This window comes from Bactrocera oleae, chromosome X (genome assembly GCF_042242935.1).
Source record: "Bactrocera oleae isolate idBacOlea1 chromosome X, idBacOlea1, whole genome shotgun sequence".
Taxonomy (NCBI): domain Eukaryota; kingdom Metazoa; phylum Arthropoda; class Insecta; order Diptera; family Tephritidae; genus Bactrocera; species Bactrocera oleae.
The window spans coordinates 14,203,818-14,225,918 of record NC_091541.1 but is presented as its reverse complement, the minus strand read 5'-3'; positions in this window follow the sequence as shown (position 1 = coordinate 14,225,918).

The window sequence follows — 22,101 nt, the reverse complement described above, 5'->3', positions numbered from 1 at the left end:
TGTCAACTACGGTAGCACTGTACTGCTTAAGCCGCAAAACATCGATTTTACTGATTTGATCTAAAGTCAAACTTTCATATAATTTCAGGATTAACAAATTAATATAACCGAAAAAATTGCACTTTCTTAGATTAGACTTAAAGCCGATTTTCTTGTTAATTGTATGTCAGTTGCGTGAGCACTGTACTGCTCAAGCCGAAAACCATGAATTTTACTGATTTGAGCGAAAGTCAAATTATATTGTTATTGCATGATTAACAAATTAATATTACCGAAAAAGTTGCATTTTCTTAGGTTTAGACTCAAAGTCGATTTTCCTGTAAATTGTGTGTTAATCACTTGAGCACTGTACCGCTTAAGCCGAAAAACATCAATTTTACTGATTTGCGCGAAAGTAAAATTATATTGCTATTGCAGAATTGACAAATTAATATAACCGAAAAAATTACACTTTCTTAGTTTTAAAATTTAAGTCCATTTTCTTGTAAATTTTATGTCAACTACGGTAGCACTGTACTGCTTAAGCCGCAAAACATCGATTTTACTGATTTGATCTAAAGTCAAACTTTCATATAATTTCAGGATTAACAAATTAATATAACCGAAAAAATTGCACTTTCTTAGATTAGACTTAAAGCCGATTTTCTTGTTAATTGTATGTCAGTTGCGTGAGCACTGTACTGCTCAAGCCGAAAACCATGAAATTTACTGATTTGAGCGAAAGTCAAATTATATTGTTATTGCATGATTAACAAATTAATATTACCGAAAAAGTTGCATTTTCTTAGGTTTAGACTCAAAGTCGATTTTCCTGTAAATTGTATGTTAATCACTTGAGCACTGTACCGCTTAAGCCGAAAAACATCAATTTTACTGATTTGCGCTAAAAGCAAACTTTCATTTTATTTCAGGATTAACAATTGTATGTTACTTACTTGATCGCTGTACCGCTTAAGCCGAAATGTTATTTCAGGATGAACAAATTAATATAACCAAAAAAATTGCACTTTCTTAGGTTTAAAATTTAAGTCCATTTTCTTGTAAATTATATGTCAACTGCGGTAGCACTGTACTGCTTAAGCCGCAAAACATCGATTTTACTGATTTGATCTAAAGTCAAACTTTCATATAATTTCAGGATTAACAAATTAATATAACCGAAAAAATTGCACTTTCTTAGATTTAGACTTAAAGCCGATTTTCTTGTAAATTGTGTGTCAGTTGCGTGAGCACTGTACCGCTTAAGCCGAAAAACATCAATTGTTTTGATTTGCGCTAAAAACAAACTTTCATTTTATTTCAGGATTAACAATTGTATGTTAACTACTTGAGCGCTGTACCGCTTAGGCCGAAAAACATCAATTTACTGATTTGCGCTAAAAGCAAACTTTCATTTTATTTCAGGATTAACAATTGTATGTTACTTACTTGATCGCAGTACCGCTTAAGCCGAAATGTTATTTCAGGATTAACAAATTAATATAACCGAAAAAATTGCACTTTCTTAGGTTTAAAATTTAAGTCCATTTTCTTGTAAATTATATGTCAACTACGGTAGCACTGTACTGCTTAAGCCGCAAAACATCGATTTTACTGATTTGATCTAAAGTCAAACTTTCATATAATTTCAGGATTAACAAATTAATATAACCGAAAAAATTGCACTTTCTTAGATTAGACTTAAAGCCGATTTTCTTGTTAATTGTATGTCAGTTGCGTGAGCACTGTACTGCTCAAGCCGAAAACCATGAATTTTACTGATTTGAGCGAAAGTCAAACTATATTGTTATTGCAGGATTAACAAATTAATATTACCGAAAAAGTTGCACTTTCTTAGGTTTAGACTCAAAGTCGATTTTCCTGTAAATTGTATGTTAATCACTTGAGCACTGTACCGCATAAGCCGAAAAACATCAATTTTACTGATTTGCGCGAAAGTAAAATTATATTGCTATTGCAGAATTGACAAATTAATATAACCGAAAAAATTGCACTTTCTTAGTTTTAAAATTTAAGTCCATTTTCTTGTAAATTATATGTCAACTGCGGTAGCACTGTACTGCTTAAGCCGCAAAACATCGATTTTACTGATTTGATCTAAAGTCAAACTTTCATATAATTTCAGGTTTAACAAATTAATATAACCGAAAAAATTGCACTTTCTTAGATTAGACTTAAAGCCGATTTTCTTGTTAATTGTATGTCAGTTGCGTGAGCACTGTACTGCTCAAGCCGAAAACCATGAATTTTACTGATTTGAGCGAAAGTCAAATTATATTGTTATTGCATGATTAACAAATTAATATTACCGAAAAAGTTGCATTTTCTTAGGTTTAGACTCAAAGTCGATTTTCCTGTAAATTGTATGTTAATCACTTGAGCACTGTACCGCATAAGCCGAAAAACATCAATTTTACTGATTTGCGCGAAAGTAAAATTATATTGCTATTGCAGAATTGACAAATTAATATAACCGAAAAAATTGCACTTTCTTAGTTTTAAAATTTAAGTCCATTTTCTTGTAAATTATATGTCAACTGCGGTAGCACTGTACTGCTTAAGCCGCAAAACATCGATTTTACTGATTTGATCTAAAGTCAAACTTTCATATAATTTCAGGATTAACAAATTAATATAACCGAAAAAATTGCACTTTCTTAGATTTAGACTTAAAGCCGATTTTCTTGTAAATTGTGTGTCAGTTGCGTGAGCACTGTACCGCTTAAGCCGAAAAACATCAATTTTTTTGATTTGCGCTAAAAACAAACTTTCATTTTATTTCAGGATTAACAATTGTATGTTAACTACTTGAGCGCTGTTCCGCTTAGGCCGAAAAACATCAATTTTACTGATTTGCGCTAAAAGCAAACTTTCATTTTATTTTAGGATTAACAATTGTATGTTACTTACTTGATCGCTGTACCGCTTAAGCCGAAATGTTATTTCAGGATTAACAAATTAATATAACCGAAAAAATTGCACTTTCTTAGGTTTAAAATTTAAGTCCATTTTCTTGTAAATTTTATGTCAACTACGGTAGCACTGTACTGCTTAAGCCGCAAAACATCGATTTTACTGATTTGATCTAAAGTCAAACTTTCATATAATTTCAGGATTAACAAATTAATATAACCGAAAAAATTGCACTTTCTTAGATTAGACTTAAAGCCGATTTTCTAGTTAATTGTATGTCAGTTGCGTGAGCACTGTACTGCTCAAGCCGAAAACCATGAAATTTACTGATTTGAGCGAAAGTCAAATTATATTGTTATTGCATGATTAACAAATTAATATTACCGAAAAAGTTGCATTTTCTTAGGTTTAGACTCAAAGTCGATTTTCCTGTAAATTGTATGTTAATCACTTGAGCACTGTACCGCTTAAGCCGAAAAACATCAATTTTACTGATTTGCGCTAAAAGCAAACTTTCATTTTATTTCAGGATTAACAATTGTATGTTACTTACTTGATCGCTGTACCGCTTAAGCCGAAATGTTATTTCAGGATGAACAAATTAATATAACCAAAAAAATTGCACTTTATTAGGTTTAAAATTTAAGTCCATTTTCTTGTAAATTATATGTCAACTGCGGTAGCACTGTACTGCTTAAGCCGCAAAACATCGATTTTACTGATTTGATCTAAAGTCAAACTTTCATATAATTTCAGGATTAACAAATTAATATAACCGAAAAAATTGCACTTTCTTAGATTTAGACTTAAAGCCGATTTTCTTGTAAATTGTGTGTCAGTTGCGTGAGCACTGTACCGCTTAAGCCGAAAAACATCAATTTTTTTGATTTGCGCTAAAAACAAACTTTCATTTTATTTCAGGATTAACAATTGTATGTTAACTACTTGAGCGCTGTTCCGCTTAGGCCGAAAAACATCAATTTTACTGATTTGCGCTAAAAGCAAACTTTCATTTTATTTTAGGATTAACAATTGTATGTTACTTACTTGATCGCTGTACCGCTTAAGCCGAAATGTTATTTCAGGATTAACAAATTAATATAACCGAAAAAATTGCACTTTCTTAGATTTAGACTTAAAGCCGATTTTCTTGTAAATTGTGTGTCAGTTGCGTGAGCACTGTACCGCTTAAGCCGAAAAACATCAATTGTTTTGATTTGCGCTAAAAACAAACTTTCATTTTATTTCAGGATTAACAATTGTATGTTAACTACTTGAGCGCTGTACCGCTTAGGCCGAAAAACATCAATTTTACTGATTTGCGCTAAAAGCAAACTTTCATTTTATTTCAGGATTAACAATTGTATGTTACTTACTTGATCGCAGTACCGCTTAAGCCGAAATGTTATTTCAGGATTAACAAATTAATATAACCGAAAAAATTGCACTTTCTTAGGTTTAAAATTTAAGTCCATTTTCTTGTAAATTATATGTCAACTACGGTAGCACTGTACTGCTTAAGCCGCAAAACATCGATTTTACTGATTTGATCTAAAGTCAAACTTTCATATAATTTCAGGATTAACAAATTAATATAACCGAAAAAATTGCACTTTCTTAGATTAGACTTAAAGCCGATTTTCTTGTTAATTGTATGTCAGTTGCGTGAGCACTGTACTGCTCAAGCCGAAAACCATGAATTTTACTGATTTGAGCGAAAGTCAAATTATATTGTTATTGCATGATTAGGTAGGTAGGTAGGTAGAGTGGCTGTCCAATGACGCACCTAGGCCTATAGGAGGCCCATTGTGATACCACCGGGACTAATGTTCCCTCACTCTATCGTCTCCTCCCTGAACCAACCTGTGCTCCTGATGAAGTTCATCAGTACAAATAATTTTATATTAGCAACTTCTGATACGTCGTCAAGGAATCCACGACCGATAGTTGCGATTCTTTTCCTATATAGAGCTTTACATTCGCATAGAAGATGCTTTACAGTCTCCTCTTCCTCTGCTTCCTGACAGCTTCTACAATAGTCGTTGTATGGTACACCTAGCCTACTTGCATGTCTGCCAATTAGGCAGTGACCTGTTAGTACTCCTATCAGAGTTCTTATATCACTCCTTTTAAATTTTAGTAGTCGGTTTGTGCGATTCACGCTCCATTCCTGCCACGTTAGTCTGCTGGTTGTGCAGGTTATTGATTGTCTCCACCGAGACTCAGCTATATTTATAGCATATTCGCCGATTAGGTGTTTGCAAGTTGCCAGAGGCATAAAGATACTCTCTTTTTCAGGGGTTAGTTGCAAAGTGGTGCCTGTTCTGGCTAGTTCATCTGCTTCGCAGTTACCAGGAATATCGCTATGTCCTGGAACCCATTGCAGGTTTATTGTGAAGTAGGATGTCAGATCCTCTAATAGATCAAGACAATCTTTCACTAGCTTGGATGAAACCATTGGAGACTTGAGTGATTTCAAGGCCGCTTGGCTATCCGTGTATATATATATGCTCCTTGTTGTGAGCACACTTTTTGTCAATACCACTAGGCTTTCTTTAATTGCTGTGATCTCCGCCTGGAAGACACTGCAGTGGTCTGGCAACCGGAAGGCAATTTTGGTGTTTAATGCTGCGCAAAAGACACCACCTCCCACTCTATGATCCAGTTTGGATCCATCCGTGTAGATGCTAATTTCTGTATTCCTGTCCACCTCGCCCCTTTTCCACTTCTCTCTTGTGGGGTAGGCAATATTGTGGACCGAATTTAGCATCCGTTCTGTTGGATTACGGAAATCCGTGGTTTTGGGTAGAAACGGGAATATACTGAGTATCCTTGAATGCCCCTTGTCGCATGCGACTAGTTGGGAGGATTCCCTCAGTCTAAGAGCTGACTTTGCTGCCACTTGTTTACAGAACAGGTCTGTTGGCAGTAAGTGTAGAATGACGTTAAGAGCCTGACTTGGCGTTGTTCTAAGAGCTCCACTAATGCATATGCTGGCTGCTCTCTGTATGCTTTCCATACGCTTTACCGCGTATTTCTTTTCCATTACTGGCCACCATACCAATATACCGTATGTCATGATTGGTCTGACTACTGCTGTATAGAGCCAATAAGTTACCCGAGGTGTAAGTCCCCATTTGGGGCCCACCATCCTTTTACAGGTGTAGAGTGCTGTGGCTGCCTTCTTCACCCTAGCATCCAAGTTTTGTTTCCATGAGAGCTTCCTGTCTAAGATTAGTCCCAGGTAGCTTGCCTTATCTCCAATTGTTAGTCTGCAACCATTTATTATTGGCGCCGTAACTTCTGGAGTAATATGTTTTCTGGTGAACAATACGATCTCTGTCTTACCAGCATTTAAATTTAATCCGCACGATACTGCCCAGCGATTTATATCGTCCAATATCGTTTGCATAAGGTCTGCGAGAGTATTCGGGAATTTGCCTCTGACCGATACTGCCACATCGTCAGCGTAGGCCACTACATGTACCCCCTTCTTCTCTAGATCCACCAGCAACTTATTCATTGTCAGGACCCAGAGAAGTGGGGATAACACGCCTCCTTGAGGCGTACCTCTTTGGACAGATCTGCACATCGTTGACGCTCCCATCGTTGAAATTATTGACCTGCTCAAGAGCATCTGTTCAATTAATTTCCTGAGAGGTTCAGAGATGTCCAGATCTTTAAGCGCACTCAGTATGGCCCTAGGCTGGATATTATTGAAGGCTCCTTCTATGTCTAAGAAGGCAAATAGAGTGTATTCTTTGGCTTCCAGAGATTTTTCAATCTCCGCCACCACAGAGCTTAGTGCTGTTTCTGTGGATTTTCCTTTAGAATACGCATGCTGTGAACCAGCCAACTTTTCCGGTTTCAGTTTGTTTCTAATATGTAATTCTATAAGTCTTTCCAGGATTTTTAGAAGGAAAGAGGAGAGGCTAATCGGCCTGAAGTCCTTTGGACTTGTATGCGAGCTTTTGCCTGCCTTTGGTATGTATATTACCTTGACTTCCCTCCAAAGTGTAGGGATATAGTTTAATTGCAGCACCCCTTTAAGGATGGCAATTAGCCAATTCATTATGTGATTCTGCGACTGCTGCAATTGAGCCGGGAATATACCGTCTGATCCCGGCGACTTGAAGGGCTTAAAGCTGTTTATTGCCCAGCGTACGTTGCTTTCTGACACTATGTTTATGAGAGTGGGGCTCATTTCTGCTCCACTGTCTTGAGTATATTCTGCAGTATGGCTTTCAGAGCTGCCTGGGAAGTGGGTATCCATTAGTAGCCTCAAGGACTCTTCACTGGATACCGTCCAACTTCGGTCTGGCTTCTGAAGATACCCGATACTATGCACCGATTGTGCCATTATTTTCCTAAGTCGAGACGCTTCCGCCGTGTTCTCGATATCATTGCAAAACGATTTTCATGAATTTCTTTTTGCTTTCCTAACTTCCTTTTTGTATGACCTAAGGAGGTTGTAATAATAATCCCAGTCTGACTCGTCTTGGGAGTGCTTTGCTAAATTGAACTGCTTTCTGCATTCTTTCTGTAGCTTTTTAAGTTCTAGAGACCACCAGGGGGGCCTTATTCTACCCCTGCTTCGTGTTATTGGACAAGCCACTTCTAGTGCTTGCCGGCACGATTCCGTGAGTCGATTAACGAGGATATCTAGATCCTCCTTGCTATTGGGCTGAAACGGTAGAATCATAGGGATACGTTTCTCTAGCTCTTGCATATGCACCTGCCAGTTCGTTCTCCTATGATTCCTGAAGTTAATGCCTTTATCGGCCCTTTCCTCTATTGTACATTCGATATATCGGTGATCCGAAAAGGAATGTTCTTCGAGAACCCTCCATTGGGTTACCCTGTCAATTAGTTCTTCCGACACAAGTGTGATATCCAGCACTTCTTGTCGGTTTCTTGTAATAAATGTTGGCGTGCTTCCCTTATTGCACACCAGTAACTTAGTACCTAGTAGGTAGTTAAAGAGACACTCACCTCTCTCGTTTACATCTGTGCTGCCCCAGATTGTGTGATGCGCATTTGAGTCGCATCCAAGTATCGTCATGCACTTGGATGCCTCGCTATCCCGTTGCATTGCGTGATTAACAAATTAATATTACCGAAAAAGTTGCATTTTCTTAGGTTTAGACTCAAAGTCGATTTTCCTGTAAATTGTATGTTAATCACTTGAGCACTGTACCGCTTAAGCCGAAAAACATCAATTTTACTGATTTGCGCGAAAGTAAAATTATATTGCTATTGCAGAATTGACAAATTAATATAACCGAAAAAATTACACTTTCTTAGTTTTAAAATTTAAGTCCATTTTCTTGTAAATTATATGTCAACTGCGGTAGCACTGTACTGCTTAAGCCGCAAAACATCGATTTTACTGATTTGATCTAAAGTCAAACTTTCATTTAATTTCAGGATTAACAAATTAATATAACCGAAAAAATTGCACTTTCTTAGATTAGACTTAAAGCCGATTTTCTTGTTAATTGTATGCCAGTTGCGTGAGCACTGTACTGTTCAAGCCGAAAACAATGAATTTTACTGATATGAGCGAAAGTCAAATTATATTGCTATTGCAGGATTAACAAATAAATATTACCGCAAAAGTTGCACTTTCTTAGTTTTAGACTTAAAGTCGAGTTTCTTGTAAATTGTATGTCAATTGCGGTAGCACTGTTTGGCTTTAGCCGCAAAACATCGATTTTACTGATTTGATCTAAAGTCAAACTTTCATATAATTTCAGGATTAACAAATTAATATAACCGAAAAAATTGCACTTTCTTAGATTAGACTTAAAGCCGATTTTCTTGTAAATTGTATGTCAATTGCGTGAGCATTGTACCGCTCAAGCCGAAAAACATGAATTTTACTGATTTGAACGAAAGTCAAATTATGTTGTTATTGCAGGATTAACAAATTAATATCACCGAAAAAGATGCACTTTCTTAGGTTTAGACTTAAAGTCGATTTTCTTGTAAATTGTATGTCAATTGCGGTAGCACTGTACTGCTTAAGCCGAAAAACATTAATATTACTGATTTGAGCGAAAGTCAAATTATATTGTTAATGCAAGATTAACAAATTAATATAACCGAAAAAATTGCACTTTCTTAGATTAGACTTATAGCCGATTTTCTTGTAAATTGTATGTCAATTGCGTGAGCATTGTACCGCTCAAGCCGAAAAACATGAATATTACTGATTTGAACGAAAGTCAAATTATGTTGTCAGGATTAACAAATTAATATCACCGAAAAAGTTGCACTTTCTTAGTTTTAGACTTAAAGTCGAGTTTCTTGTAAATTGTATGTCAATTGCGGTAGCACTGTTTGGCTTTAGCCGCAAAACATCGATTTTACTGATTTGATCAAAAGTCAAACATTCATATAATTTCAGGATTAACAAATTAATATAACCAAAAAAATTGCACTTTCTTAGGTTTAGACTTAAAGCCGATTTTCTTGTAAATTGTATGTCAGTTGCGTGAGCACTGTACTGCTCAAGCCGAAAACCATGAATTTTACTGATATGAGCGAAAGTCAAATTATATTGCTATTGCAGGATTAACAAATAAATATTACCGCAAAAGTTGCAATTTCTTAGTTTTAGACTTAAAGTCGACTTTCTTGTAAATTGTATGTCAATTGCGGTAGCACTGTTTTGCTTTAGCCGCAAAACATCGATTTTACTGATTTGATCTAAAGTCAAACTTTCATATAATTTCAGGATTAACAAATAAATATAACCGAAAAAATTGCACTTTCTTAAATTAGACTTAAAGCCGATTTTCTTGTAAATTGTATGTCAGTTGCGTGAGCACTGTACTGCTCAAGCCGAAAAACATGAATATTACTGATTTGAACGAAAGTCAAATTATGTTGTTATTGCAGGATTAACAAATTAATATCACCGCAAAAGTTGCCTTTTCTTAGTTGTAGACTTAAAGTCGATTTTCGTGTAAATTCTATGTCAATTGCGGTAGAACTGTACTGCTTAAGCCGCAAAACATCGATTTTACTGATTTGATCTAAAGTCAAACTTTCATATAATTTCAGGATTAACAAATTAATATAACCGAAAAAATTGCACTTTCTTAGGTTTAGACTTAAAGCCGATTTTCTTGTAAATTGTATGTCAGTTGCGTGAGCACTGTACCGCTTTAGCCGAAAAACATGAATTTTACTAATTTGAGCGAAAGTCAAATTATATTGTTATTGCAGGATTAACAAATTAATATTACCGAAAAAGTTGCACTTTCTTAGGTTTAGACTTAAAGTCGATTTTCTTGTAAATTCTATGTCAATTGCGGTAGCACTGTACTGCTTAAGCCGAAAAACATCGATTTTACTGATTTGATCTAAAGTCAAACTTTCATATAATTTCAGGATTAACAAATTAATATAACCGAAAAAATTGCACTTTCTTAGATTAGACTTAAAGCCGATTTTCATGTAAATTGTATGTCAATTGCGTGAGCATTGTACCGCTCAAGCCGAAAAACATGAATATTACTGATTTGAACGAAAGTCAAATTATGTTGTCAGGATTAACAAATTAATATCACCGCAAAAGTTGCCCTTTCTTAGTTGTAGACTTAAAGCCGATTTTCTTGTAAATTGTATGTCAGTTGCGTGAGCACTGTACCGCTTAAGCCGAAAAACATGAATTTGACTAATTTGAGCGAAAGTCAAATTATATTGTTATTGCAGGATTAACAAATTAATATTACCGAAAAAGTTGCACTTTCTTAGGTTTAGACTTAAAGTCGATTTTCTTGTAAATTCTATGTCAATTGCGGTAGCACTGTACTGCTTAAGCCAAAAAACATCGATTTTACTGATTTGATCTAAAGTCAAACTTTCATATAATTTCAGGATTAACAAATTAATGTAACCGAAAAAATTGCATTTTCTTAGATTAAATTTAAAGCCGATTTTCTTGTAAATTGTATGTCAATTGCGTGAGCATTGTACCGCTCAAGCCGAAAAACATGAATATTACTGATTTGAACGAAAGTCGAATTATGTTGTTATTGCAGGATTAACAAATTAATATCACCGCAAAAGTTGCCCTTTCTTAGTTGTAGACTTAAAGTCGATTTTCTTGTAAATTCTATGTCAATTGCGGTAGAACTGTACTGCTTAAGCCGCAAAAGATCGATTTTACTGATTTGATCTAAAGTCAAACTTTCATATAATTTCAGGATTAACAAATTAATATCACCGAAAAAGTTGCACTTTCTTAGGTTTAGACTTAAAGTCGATTTTCTTGTAAATTCTATGTAAATTGCGGTAGCACGGTATTGCTTAAGCCGCAAAACATCGATTTTACTGATTTGATCTAAAGTCAAACTTTCATAAAATAACAGGATTAACAAATTAATATAACCGAAAAAATTGCACTTTCTTAGGTTTAGACTTAAAGCCGATTTTCTTGTAAATTGTATGTCAGTTGCGTGAGCACTGTACCGCTTAAGCCGAAAAACATGAATTTTACTAATTTGAGCGAAAGTCAAACTTTCATATAATTTCAGGATTAACAAATTAATATAACCGAAAAAATTGCACTTTCTTAGGTTTAGACTTAAAGCCGATTTTCTTCTAAATTGTATGTCAGTTGCGTGAGCACTGTACTGCTCAAGCCGAAAACCATGAATTTTACTGATATGAGCGAAAGTCAAATTATATTGCTATTGCAGGATTAACAAATAAATACTACCGCAAAAGTTGCAAATTCTTAGTTTTAGACTTAAAGTCGACTTTCTTGTAAATTGTATGTCAATTGCGGTAGCACTGTTTTGCTTTAGCCGCAAAACATCGATTATACTGATTTGATCTAAAGTCAAACTTTCATATAATTTCAGGATTAACAAATTAATATCACCGAAAAAGTTGCACTTTCTTAGGTTTAGACTTAAAGTCGATTTTCTTGTAAATTCTATGTCAATTGCGGTAGCACGGTACTGCTTAAGCCGCAAAACATCGATTTTACTGATTTGATCTAAAGTCAAACTTTCATAAAATTTCAGGATTAACAAATTAATATAACCGAAAAAATTGCACTTTCTTAGGTTTAGACTTAAAGCCGATTTTCTTGTAAATTGTATGTCAGTTGCGTGAGCACTGTACCGCTTAAGCCGAAAAACATGAATTTTACTAATTTGAGCGAAAGTCAAACTATATTGTTATTGCAGGATTAACAAATTAATATTACCGAAAAAGTTGCACTTTCTTAGGTTTAGACTTAAAGTCGATTTTCTTGTAAATTGTATGTCAATTGCGGTAGCACTGTACTGCTTAAGCCGAAAAACATCGATTTTACTGATTTGATCAAAAGTCAAACTTTCATATAATTTCAGGATTAACAAATTAATATAACCGAAAAAATTGCACTTTCTTAGATTAGACTTAAAGCCGATTTTCTTGTAAATTGTATGTCAATTGCGTGAGCACTGTACTGCTTAAGCCGAAAAACATCGATTTTACTGATTTGATCAAAAGTCAAACTTTCATATAATTTCAGGATTAACAAATTAATATAACCGAAGAAATTGCAATTTCTTAGGTTTAAAATTTAAGTCCATTTTTTTGTAAATTGTATGTCAACTGCGGTAGCACTGTACTGCTTAAGCCGCAAAACATCGATTTTACTGATTTGATCTAAAGTCAAACTTTCATATAAATTCAGGATTAACAAATTAATATAACCGAAAAAATTGCACTTTCTTAGATTAGACTTAAAGCCGATTTTCTTGTAAATTGTATGTCAATTGCGTGAGCACTGTACTGCTTAAGCCGAAAAACATGAATTTTACTGATTTGAGCGAAAGTCAAACTTTCATATAATTTCAGGATTAACAAATTAATATAACCGAAAAAATTGCACTTTCTTAGATTTAGACTTAAAGCCGATTTTCTTGTAAATTGTATGTCAATTGCGGTAGCACTGTACTGCTTAAGCCGAAAAACATCGATTTTACTGATTTGATCAAAAGTCAAACTTTCATATAATTTCAGGATTAACAAATTAATATAACCGAAAAAATTGCACTTTCTTAGATTAGACTTAAAGCCGATTTTCTTGTAAATTGTATGTCAATTGCGTGAGCACTGTACCGCTTAAGCCGAAAAACATGAATTTTACTAATTTGAGCGAAAGTCAAACTATATTGTTATTGCAGGATTAACAAATTAATATTACCGAAAAAGTTGCACTTTCTTAGGTTTAGACTTAAAGTCGATTTTCTTGTAAATTGTATGCCAATTGCGGTAGCACTGTACTGCTTAAGCCGAAAAACATCGATTTTACTGATTTGATCAAAAGTCAAACTTTCATATAATTTCAGGATTAACAAATTAATATAACCGAAAAAATTGCACGATCTTAGATTTAGACTTAAAGCCGATTTTCTTGTAAATTGTATGTCAGTTGCGTGAGCACTGTACCGCTTAAGCCGAAAAACATCAATTTTACTGATTTGCGCTAAAAACAAACTTTCATTTTATTTCAGGATTAACAATTGTATGTTAATAACTTGAGCGCTGTACCGCTTAGACTGAAAAACATCAATTTTACTGATTTGCGCTAAAAGCAAACTTTCATTTTATTTCAGGATTAACAATTGTATGTTACTTACTTGATCGCTGTACCGCTTAAGCCGAAATGTTATTTCAGGATTAACAAATTAAAATAACCGAAGAAATTGCAATTTCTTAGGTTTAAAATTTAAGTCCATTTTCTTGTAAATTGTATGTCAACTGCGGTAGCACTGTACTGCTTAAGCCGCAAAACATCGATTTTACTGATTTGATCTAAAGTCAAATTTTCATATAATTTCAGGATTAACAAATTAATATAACCGAAAAAATTGCACTTTCTTAGGTTTAGACTTAAAGCCGATTTTCTTGTAAATTGTATGTCAGTTGCGTGAGCACTGTACCGCTTAAGCCGAAAAACATGAATTTTACTAATTTGAGCGAAAGTCAAATTATATTGTTATTGCAGGATTAACAAATTAATATCGATTTTACTGATTTGCGCTAAAAACAAACTTTCATTTTATTTCAGGATTAACAATTGTATGTTAATTACTTGAGCGCTGTACCGCTTAGGCCGAAAAACATCAATTTTACTGATTTGCGCTAAAAGCAAACTTTCATTTTATTTCAGGATTAACAATTGTATGTTACTTACTTGATCGCTGTACCGCTTAAGCCGAAATGTTATTTCAGGATTAACAAATTAAAATAACCGAAAAAATTGAAATTTCTTAGGTTTAAAATTTAAGTCCATTTTCTTGTAAATTGTATGTCAACTGCGGTAGCACTGTACTGCTTAAGCCGCAAAACATCGATTTTACTGATTTGATCTAAAGTCAAACTTTCATATAATTTCAGGATTAACAAATTAATATAACCGAAAAAATTGCACTTTCTTAGGTTTAGACTTAAAGCCGATTTTCTTGTAAATTGTATGTCAGTTGCGTGAGCACTGTGCCGCTTAAGCCGAAAAACATGAATTTTACTAATTTGAGCGAAAGTCAAATTATATTGTTATTGCAGGATTAACAAATTAATATCGATTTTACTGATTTGATCTAAAGTCAAACTTTCATATAATTTCAGGATTAACAAATTAATATAACCGAAAAAATTGCACTTTCTTTGATTAGACTTAAAGTCGATTTTCTTGTAAATTGTATGTCAATTGCGTGAGCATTGTACCGCTCAAGCCGAAAAACATGAATTTTACTGATTTGAACGAAAGTCAAATTATGTTGTTATTGCAGGATTAACAAATTAATATTACCGCAAAAGTTGCACTTTCTTAGGTTTAGACTTAAAGTTGATTTTCTTGTAAATTGTATGTCAATTGCGGTAGCACTGTACTGCTTAAGCCGAAAAACATCGATTTTACTGATTTGATCAAAAGTCAAACTTTCATATAATTTCAGGATTAACAAATTAATATAACCGAAAAAATTGCACTTTCTTAGGTTTAGACTTAAAGCCGATTTTCTTGTAAATTGTATGTCAGTTGCGTGAGCACTGTAAAGCTTAAGCCGAAAAACATGAATTTTACTAATTTGAGCGAAAGTCAAATTATATTATTATTGCAGGATTAACAAATTAATATTACCGAAAAAGTTGCACTTTCTTAGGTTTAGACTTAAAGGCGATTTTCTTGTAAATTGTATGTCAATTGCGGTAGGACTGTACCGCTTAAGCCGAAAAACATGAATTTTATTGATTTGAGCGAAAGTCCGATTATATTGCTATTGCAGAGTTGACAAATTAATATAACCGAAAAAATTGCACTTTCTTAGATTAGACTTAAAGCCGATTTTCTTGTAAAATGTATATCAGTTGCTTGAGGACTGTACTGCTTACTCCGAAAAACATCAATTTTACTGGTTTGAGCGAAAGTCAAATTATGTTGTTATTGCAGAATTGACATATTCATATAACCGAAAAAATTGCACTTTCTTAGATTTAGATTTAAAGCCGATTTTCTTGTAAATTGTATGTCAGTTGCGTGAGCACTGTACCGCTTAAGCCGAAAAACATCAATTTTACTGATTTGCGCTAAAAACAAACTTTCATTTTATTTCAGGATTAACAATTGTATGTTAATTACTTGAGCGCTGTACCGCTTAGGCCGAAAAACATAAGATTTACTGATTTGCGCTAAAAGCAAACTTTCATTTTATTTCAGGATTAACAATTGTATGTTACTTACTTGATCGCTGTACCGCTTAAGCCGAAATGTTATTTCAGGATTAACAAATTAAAATAACCGAAGAAATTGCAATTTCTTAGGTTTAAAATTTAAGTCCATTTTCTTGTAAATTGTATGTCAACTGCGGTAGCACTGTACTGCTTAAGCCGCAAAACATCGATTTTACTGATTTGATCTAAAGTCAAACTTTCATATAATTTCAGGATTAACAAATTAATATAACCGAAAAAATTGCACTTTCTTAGATTAGACTTAAAGCCGATTTTCTTGTAAATTGTATGTCAATTGCGTGAGCACTGTACTGCTTAAGCCGAAAAACATGAATTTTACTGATTTGAGCGAAAGTCAAACTTTCATATAATTTCAGGATTAACAAATTAATATAACCGAAAAAATTGTACTTTCTTAGGTTTAGACTTAAAGCCGATTTTCTTGTAAATTGTATGTCAGTTGCGTGAGCACTGTACTGCTTAAGCCGCAAAACATCGATTTTACTGATTTGATCTAAAGTCAAACTTTCATATAATTTCAGGATTAACAAATTAATATTACCGCAAAAGTTGCACTTTCTTAGTTTTAGACTTAAAGTCGATTTTCTTGTAAATTGTATGTCAATTGCGGTAGCACTGTACTGCTTAAGCCGCAAAACATCGATTTTACTGATTTGCGCTAAAAACAAACTTTCATTTTATTTCAGGATTAACAATTGTATGTTAATTACTTGAGCGCTTTATCGCTTAGGCCGAAAAACATCAATTTTACTGATTTGCGCTAAAAGCAAACTTTCATTTTATTTCAGGATTAACAATTGTATGTTACTTACTTGATCGCTGTACCGCTTAAGCCGAAATGTTATTTCAGGATTAACAAATTAAAATAACCGAAAAAATTGCAATTTCTTAGGTTTAAAATTTAAATCCATTTTCTTGTAAATTGTATGTCAACTGCGGTAGCACTGTACTGCTTAAGCCGCAAAACATCGATTTTACTGATTTGATCTAAAGTCAAACTTTCATATAATTTCAGGATTAACAAATTAATATAACCGAAAAAATTGCACTTTCTTAGGTTTAGACTTAAAGCCGATTTTCTTGTAAATTGTATGTCAGTTGCGTGAGCACTGTACCGCTTAAGCCGAAAAACATGAATTTTACTAAATTTAGCGAAAGTCAAATTATATTGTTATTGCAGGATTAACAAATTAATATCGATTTTACTGATTTGATCTAAAGTCAAACTTTCATATAATTTCAGGATTAACAAATTAATATAACCGAAAAAATTGCACTTTCTTAGATTAGACTTAAAGTCGATTTTCTTGTAAATTGTATGTCAATTGCGTGAGCATTGTACCGCTCAAGCCGAAAAACATGAATTTTACTGATTTGAACGAAAGTCAAATTATGTTGTTATTGCAGGATTAACAAATTAATATTACCGCAAAAGTTGCACTTTCTTAGGTTTAGACTTAAAGTCGATTTTCTTGTAAATTGTATGTCAATTGCGGTAGCACTGTACTGCTTAAGCCGAAAAACATCGATTTTACTGATTTGATCAAAAGTCAAACTTTCATATAATTTCAGGATTAACAAATTAATATAACCGAAAACATTGCACTTTCTTAGGTTTAGACTTAAAGCCGATTTTCTTGTAAATTGTATGTCAGTTGCGTGAGCACTGTAAAGCTTAAGCCGAAAAACATGAATTTTACTAATTTGAGCGAAAGTCAAATTATATTATTATTGCAGGATTAACAAATTAATATTACCGAAAAAGTTGCACTTTCTTAGGTTTAGACTTAAAGGCGATTTTCTTGTAAATTGTATGTCAATTGCGGTAGGACTGTACCGCTTAAGCCGAAAAACATGAATTTTATTGATTTGAGCGAAAGTCCAATTATATTGCTATTGCAGAGTTGACAAATTAATATAACCGAAAAAATTGCACTTTCTTAGATGTAGACTTAAAGCCGATTTTCTTGTAAAATGTATATCAGTTGCTTGAGAACTGTACTGCTTACTCCGAAAAACATCAATTTTACTGGTTTGAGCGAAAGTCAAATTATATTGTTATTGCAGAATTGACATATTCATATAACCGCAAAAGTTGCACTTTCTTAGGTTTAGACTTAAAGTCGATTTTCTTGTAAATTGTATGTCAATTGCGGTAGCACTGTACTGCTTAAGCCGCAAAACATCGATTTTACTGATTTGCGCTAAAAACAAACTTTCATTTTATTTCAGGATTAACAATTGTATGTTAATTACTTGAGCGCTGTACCGCTTAGGCCGAAAAACATCAATTTTACTGATTTGCGCTAAAAGCAAACTTTCATTTTATTTCAGGATTAACAATTGTATGTTACTTACTTGATCGCTGTACCGCTTAAGCCGAAATGTTATTTCAGGATTAACAAATTAAAATAACCGAAGAAATTGCAATTTCTTAGGTTTAAAATTTAAGTCCATTTTCTTGTAAATTGTATGTCAACTGCGGTAGCACTGTACTGCTTAAGCCGCAAAACATCGATTTTACTGATTTGATCTAAAGTCAAACTTTCATATAATTTCAGGATTAACAAATTAATATAACCGAAAAAATTGCACTTTCTTAGATTAGACTTAAAGCCGATTTTCTTGTAAATTGTATGTCAATTGCGTGAGCACTGTACTGCTTAAGCCGAAAAACATGAATTTTACTGATTTGAGCGAAAGTCAAACTTTCATATAATTTCAGGATTAACAAATTAATATAACCGAAAAAATTGTACTTTCTTAGGTTTAGACTTAAAGCCGATTTTCTTGTAAATTGTATGTCAGTTGCGTGAGCACTGTACTGCTTAAGCCGCAAAACATCGATTTTACTGATTTGATCTAAAGTCAAACTTTCATATAATTTCAGGATTAACAAATTAATATTACCGCAAAAGTTGCACTTTCTTAGTTTTAGACTTAAAGTCGATTTTCTTGTAAATTGTATGTCAATTGCGGTAGCACTGTACTGCTTAAGCCGCAAAACATCGATTTTACTGATTTGCGCTAAAAACAAACTTTCATTTTATTTCAGGATTAACAATTGTATGTTAATTACTTGAGCGCTTTATCGCTTAGGCCGAAAAACATCAATTTTACTGATTTGCGCTAAAAGCAAACTTTCATTTTATTTCAGGATTAACAATTGTATGTTACTTACTTGATCGCTGTACCGCTTAAGCCGAAATGTTATTTCAGGATTAACAAATTAAAATAACCGAAAAAATTGCAATTTCTTAGGTTTAAAATTTAAATCCATTTTCTTGTAAATTGTATGTCAACTGCGGTAGCACTGTACTGCTTAAGCCGCAAAACATCGATTTTACTGATTTGATCTAAAGTCAAACTTTCATATAATTTCAGGATTAACAAATTAATATAACCGAAAAAATTGCACTTTCTTAGGTTTAGACTTAAAGCCGATTTTCTTGTAAATTGTATGTCAGTTGCGTGAGCACTGTACCGCTTAAGCCGAAAAACATGAATTTTACTAAATTGAGCGAAAGTCAAATTATATTGTTATTGCAGGATTAACAAATTAATATCGATTTTACTGATTTGATCTAAAGTCAAACTTTCATATAATTTCAGGATTAACAGATTAATATAACCGAAAAAATTGCACTTTCTTAGATTAGACTTAAAGTCGATTTTCTTGTAAATTGTATGTCAATTGCGTGAGCATTGTACCGCTCAAGCCGAAAAACATGAATTTTACTGATTTGAACGAAAGTCAAATTATGTTGTTATTGCAGGATTAACAAATTAATATTACCGCAAAAGTTGCACTTTCTTAGGTTTAGACTTAAAGTCGATTTTCTTGTAAATTGTATGTCAATTGCGGTAGCACTGTACTGCTTAAGCCGAAAAACATCGATTTTACTGATTTGATCAAAAGTCAAACTTTCATATAATTTCAGGATTAACAAATTAATATAACCGAAAACATTGCACTTTCTTAGGTTTAGACTTAAAGCCGATTTTCTTGTAAATTGTATGTCAGTTGCGTGAGCACTGTAAAGCTTAAGCCGAAAAACATGAATTTTACTAATTTGAGCGAAAGTCCAATTATATTGCTATTGCAGAGTTGACAAATTAATATAACCGAAAAAATTGCACTTTCTTAGATGTAGACTTAAAGGCGATTTTCTTGTAAATTGTATGTCAATTGCGGTAGGACTGTACCGCTTAAGCCGAAAAACATGAATTTTATTGATTTGAGCGAAAGTCCAATTATATTGCTATTGCAGAGTTGACAAATTAATATAACCGAAAAAATTGCACTTTCTTAGATGTAGACTTAAAGCCGATTTTCTTGTAAAATGTATATCAGTTGCTTGAGGACTGTACTGCTTACTCCGAAAAACATCAATTTTACTGGTTTGAGCGAAAGTCAAATTATATTGTTATTGCAGAATTGACATATTCATATAACCGAAAAAATTGCACTTTCTTAGATTTAGACTTAAAGCCGATTTTCTTGTAAATTGTATGTCAGTTGCGTGAGCACTGTACCGCTTAAGCCGAAAAACATCAATTTTACTGGTTTGCGCTAAAAACAAACTTTCATTTTATTTCAGGATTAATAATTGTATGTTAATTACTTGAGCGCTGTACCGCTTAGGCCGAAAAACATAAATTTTACTGATTTGCGCTAAAAGCAAATTTTCATTTTATTTCAGGATTAACAATTGTATGTTACTTACTTGATCGCTGTACCGCTTAAGCCGAAATATTATTTCAGGATTAACAAATTAAAATAACCGAAAAAATTGCAATTTCTTAGGTTTAAAATTTAAGTCCATTTTCTTGTAAATTGTATGTCAACTGCGGTAGCACTGTACTGATTAAGCCGCAAAACATCGATTTTACTGTTTTGATCTAAAGTCAAACTTTCATATAATTTCAGGATTAACAAATTAATATAACCGAAAAAATTGCACTTTCTTAGATTAGACTTAAAGCCGATGTTCTTGTAAATTGTATGTCAATTGCGTGAGCACTGTACTGCTTAAGCCGAAAAACATGAATTTTACTGATTTGAGCGAAAGTCAAATTATATTGTTATTGCAGGATTAACAAATTAATATTACCGCAAAAGTTGCACTTTCTTAGTTTTAGACTTAAAGTCGATTTTCTTGTAAATTGTATATCAATTGCGGTAGCACTGTACTGCTTAAGCCGCAAAACATCGATTTTACTGATTTGATCTAAAGTCAAACTTTCATATAATTTCAGGATTAACAAATTAATATAACCGAAAAAATTGCACTTTCTTAGATTAGACTTAAAGCCGATTTTCTTGTAAATTGTATATCAGTTGCGTGAGCATTGTACTGCTTAAGCCGAAAAACATGAATTTTACTGATTTGAGCAAAAGTCAAATTATGTTGTTATTGCAGGATTAACAAATTAGTATTACCGCAAAAGATGCACTTTCTTAGTTTTAGACTTAAAGTCGATTTTCTTTTAAATTGTATATCAATTGCGGTAGCACTGTACTGCTTAAGCCGCAAAACATCCATTTTACTGATTTGATCTAAAGTCAAACTTTCATATAATTTCAGGCTTAACAAATTAATAAACCGGAAAAAGTGCACTTTCTTAGATTAAGACTTTAAGCCGATTTTCTTGTAAATTGTATATCAGTTGCGTGAGCGCTGTACTGCTTAAGCCGTAAAACATCAATTTTACTGGTTTGAGCGAAAGTCAAATTATGTTGTTATTGCAGGATTAACAAATTAATATTACCGCAAAAGTTGCACTTTCTTAGTTGTAGACTTAAAGTCGATTTTCTTGTAAATTCTATGTCAATTGCGGTAGCACTGTACTGCTTAAGCCGCAAAACATCGATTTTACTGATTTGATCTAAAGTCAAACTTTCATATAATTTCAGCATTAACAAATTAATATAACCGAGAAAATTGCACATTCTTAGTTTCAGACTTAAAGTCGATTTTCTTGTAAATTGTATGTCAATTGCGTGAGCACTGTACTGCTTTAGCCGAAAAACATGAATTTTACTGATTTGAGCGAAAGTCAAATTATGTTGTTATTGCAGGATTAACAAATTAATATAACCGAGAAAATTGCACTTTCTTAGTTTCAGACTTAAAGTCGATTTTCTTGTAAATTGTATGTCAATTGCGTGAGCACTGTACTGCTTTAGCCGAAAAACATGAATTTTACTGATTTGAGCGAAAGTCAAATTATTATGTTATTGCAGAAATGACATATTCATATAACCGAAAAAATTACACTTTCTTAGTTTCAGACTTAAAGTCGATTTTCTTGTAAATTGTATGTCAATTGCGTGAGCACTGTACTGCTTTAGCCGAAAAACATGAATTTTACTGATTTGAGCGAAAGTCAAATTATGTTGTTATTGCAGGATTAACAAATTAA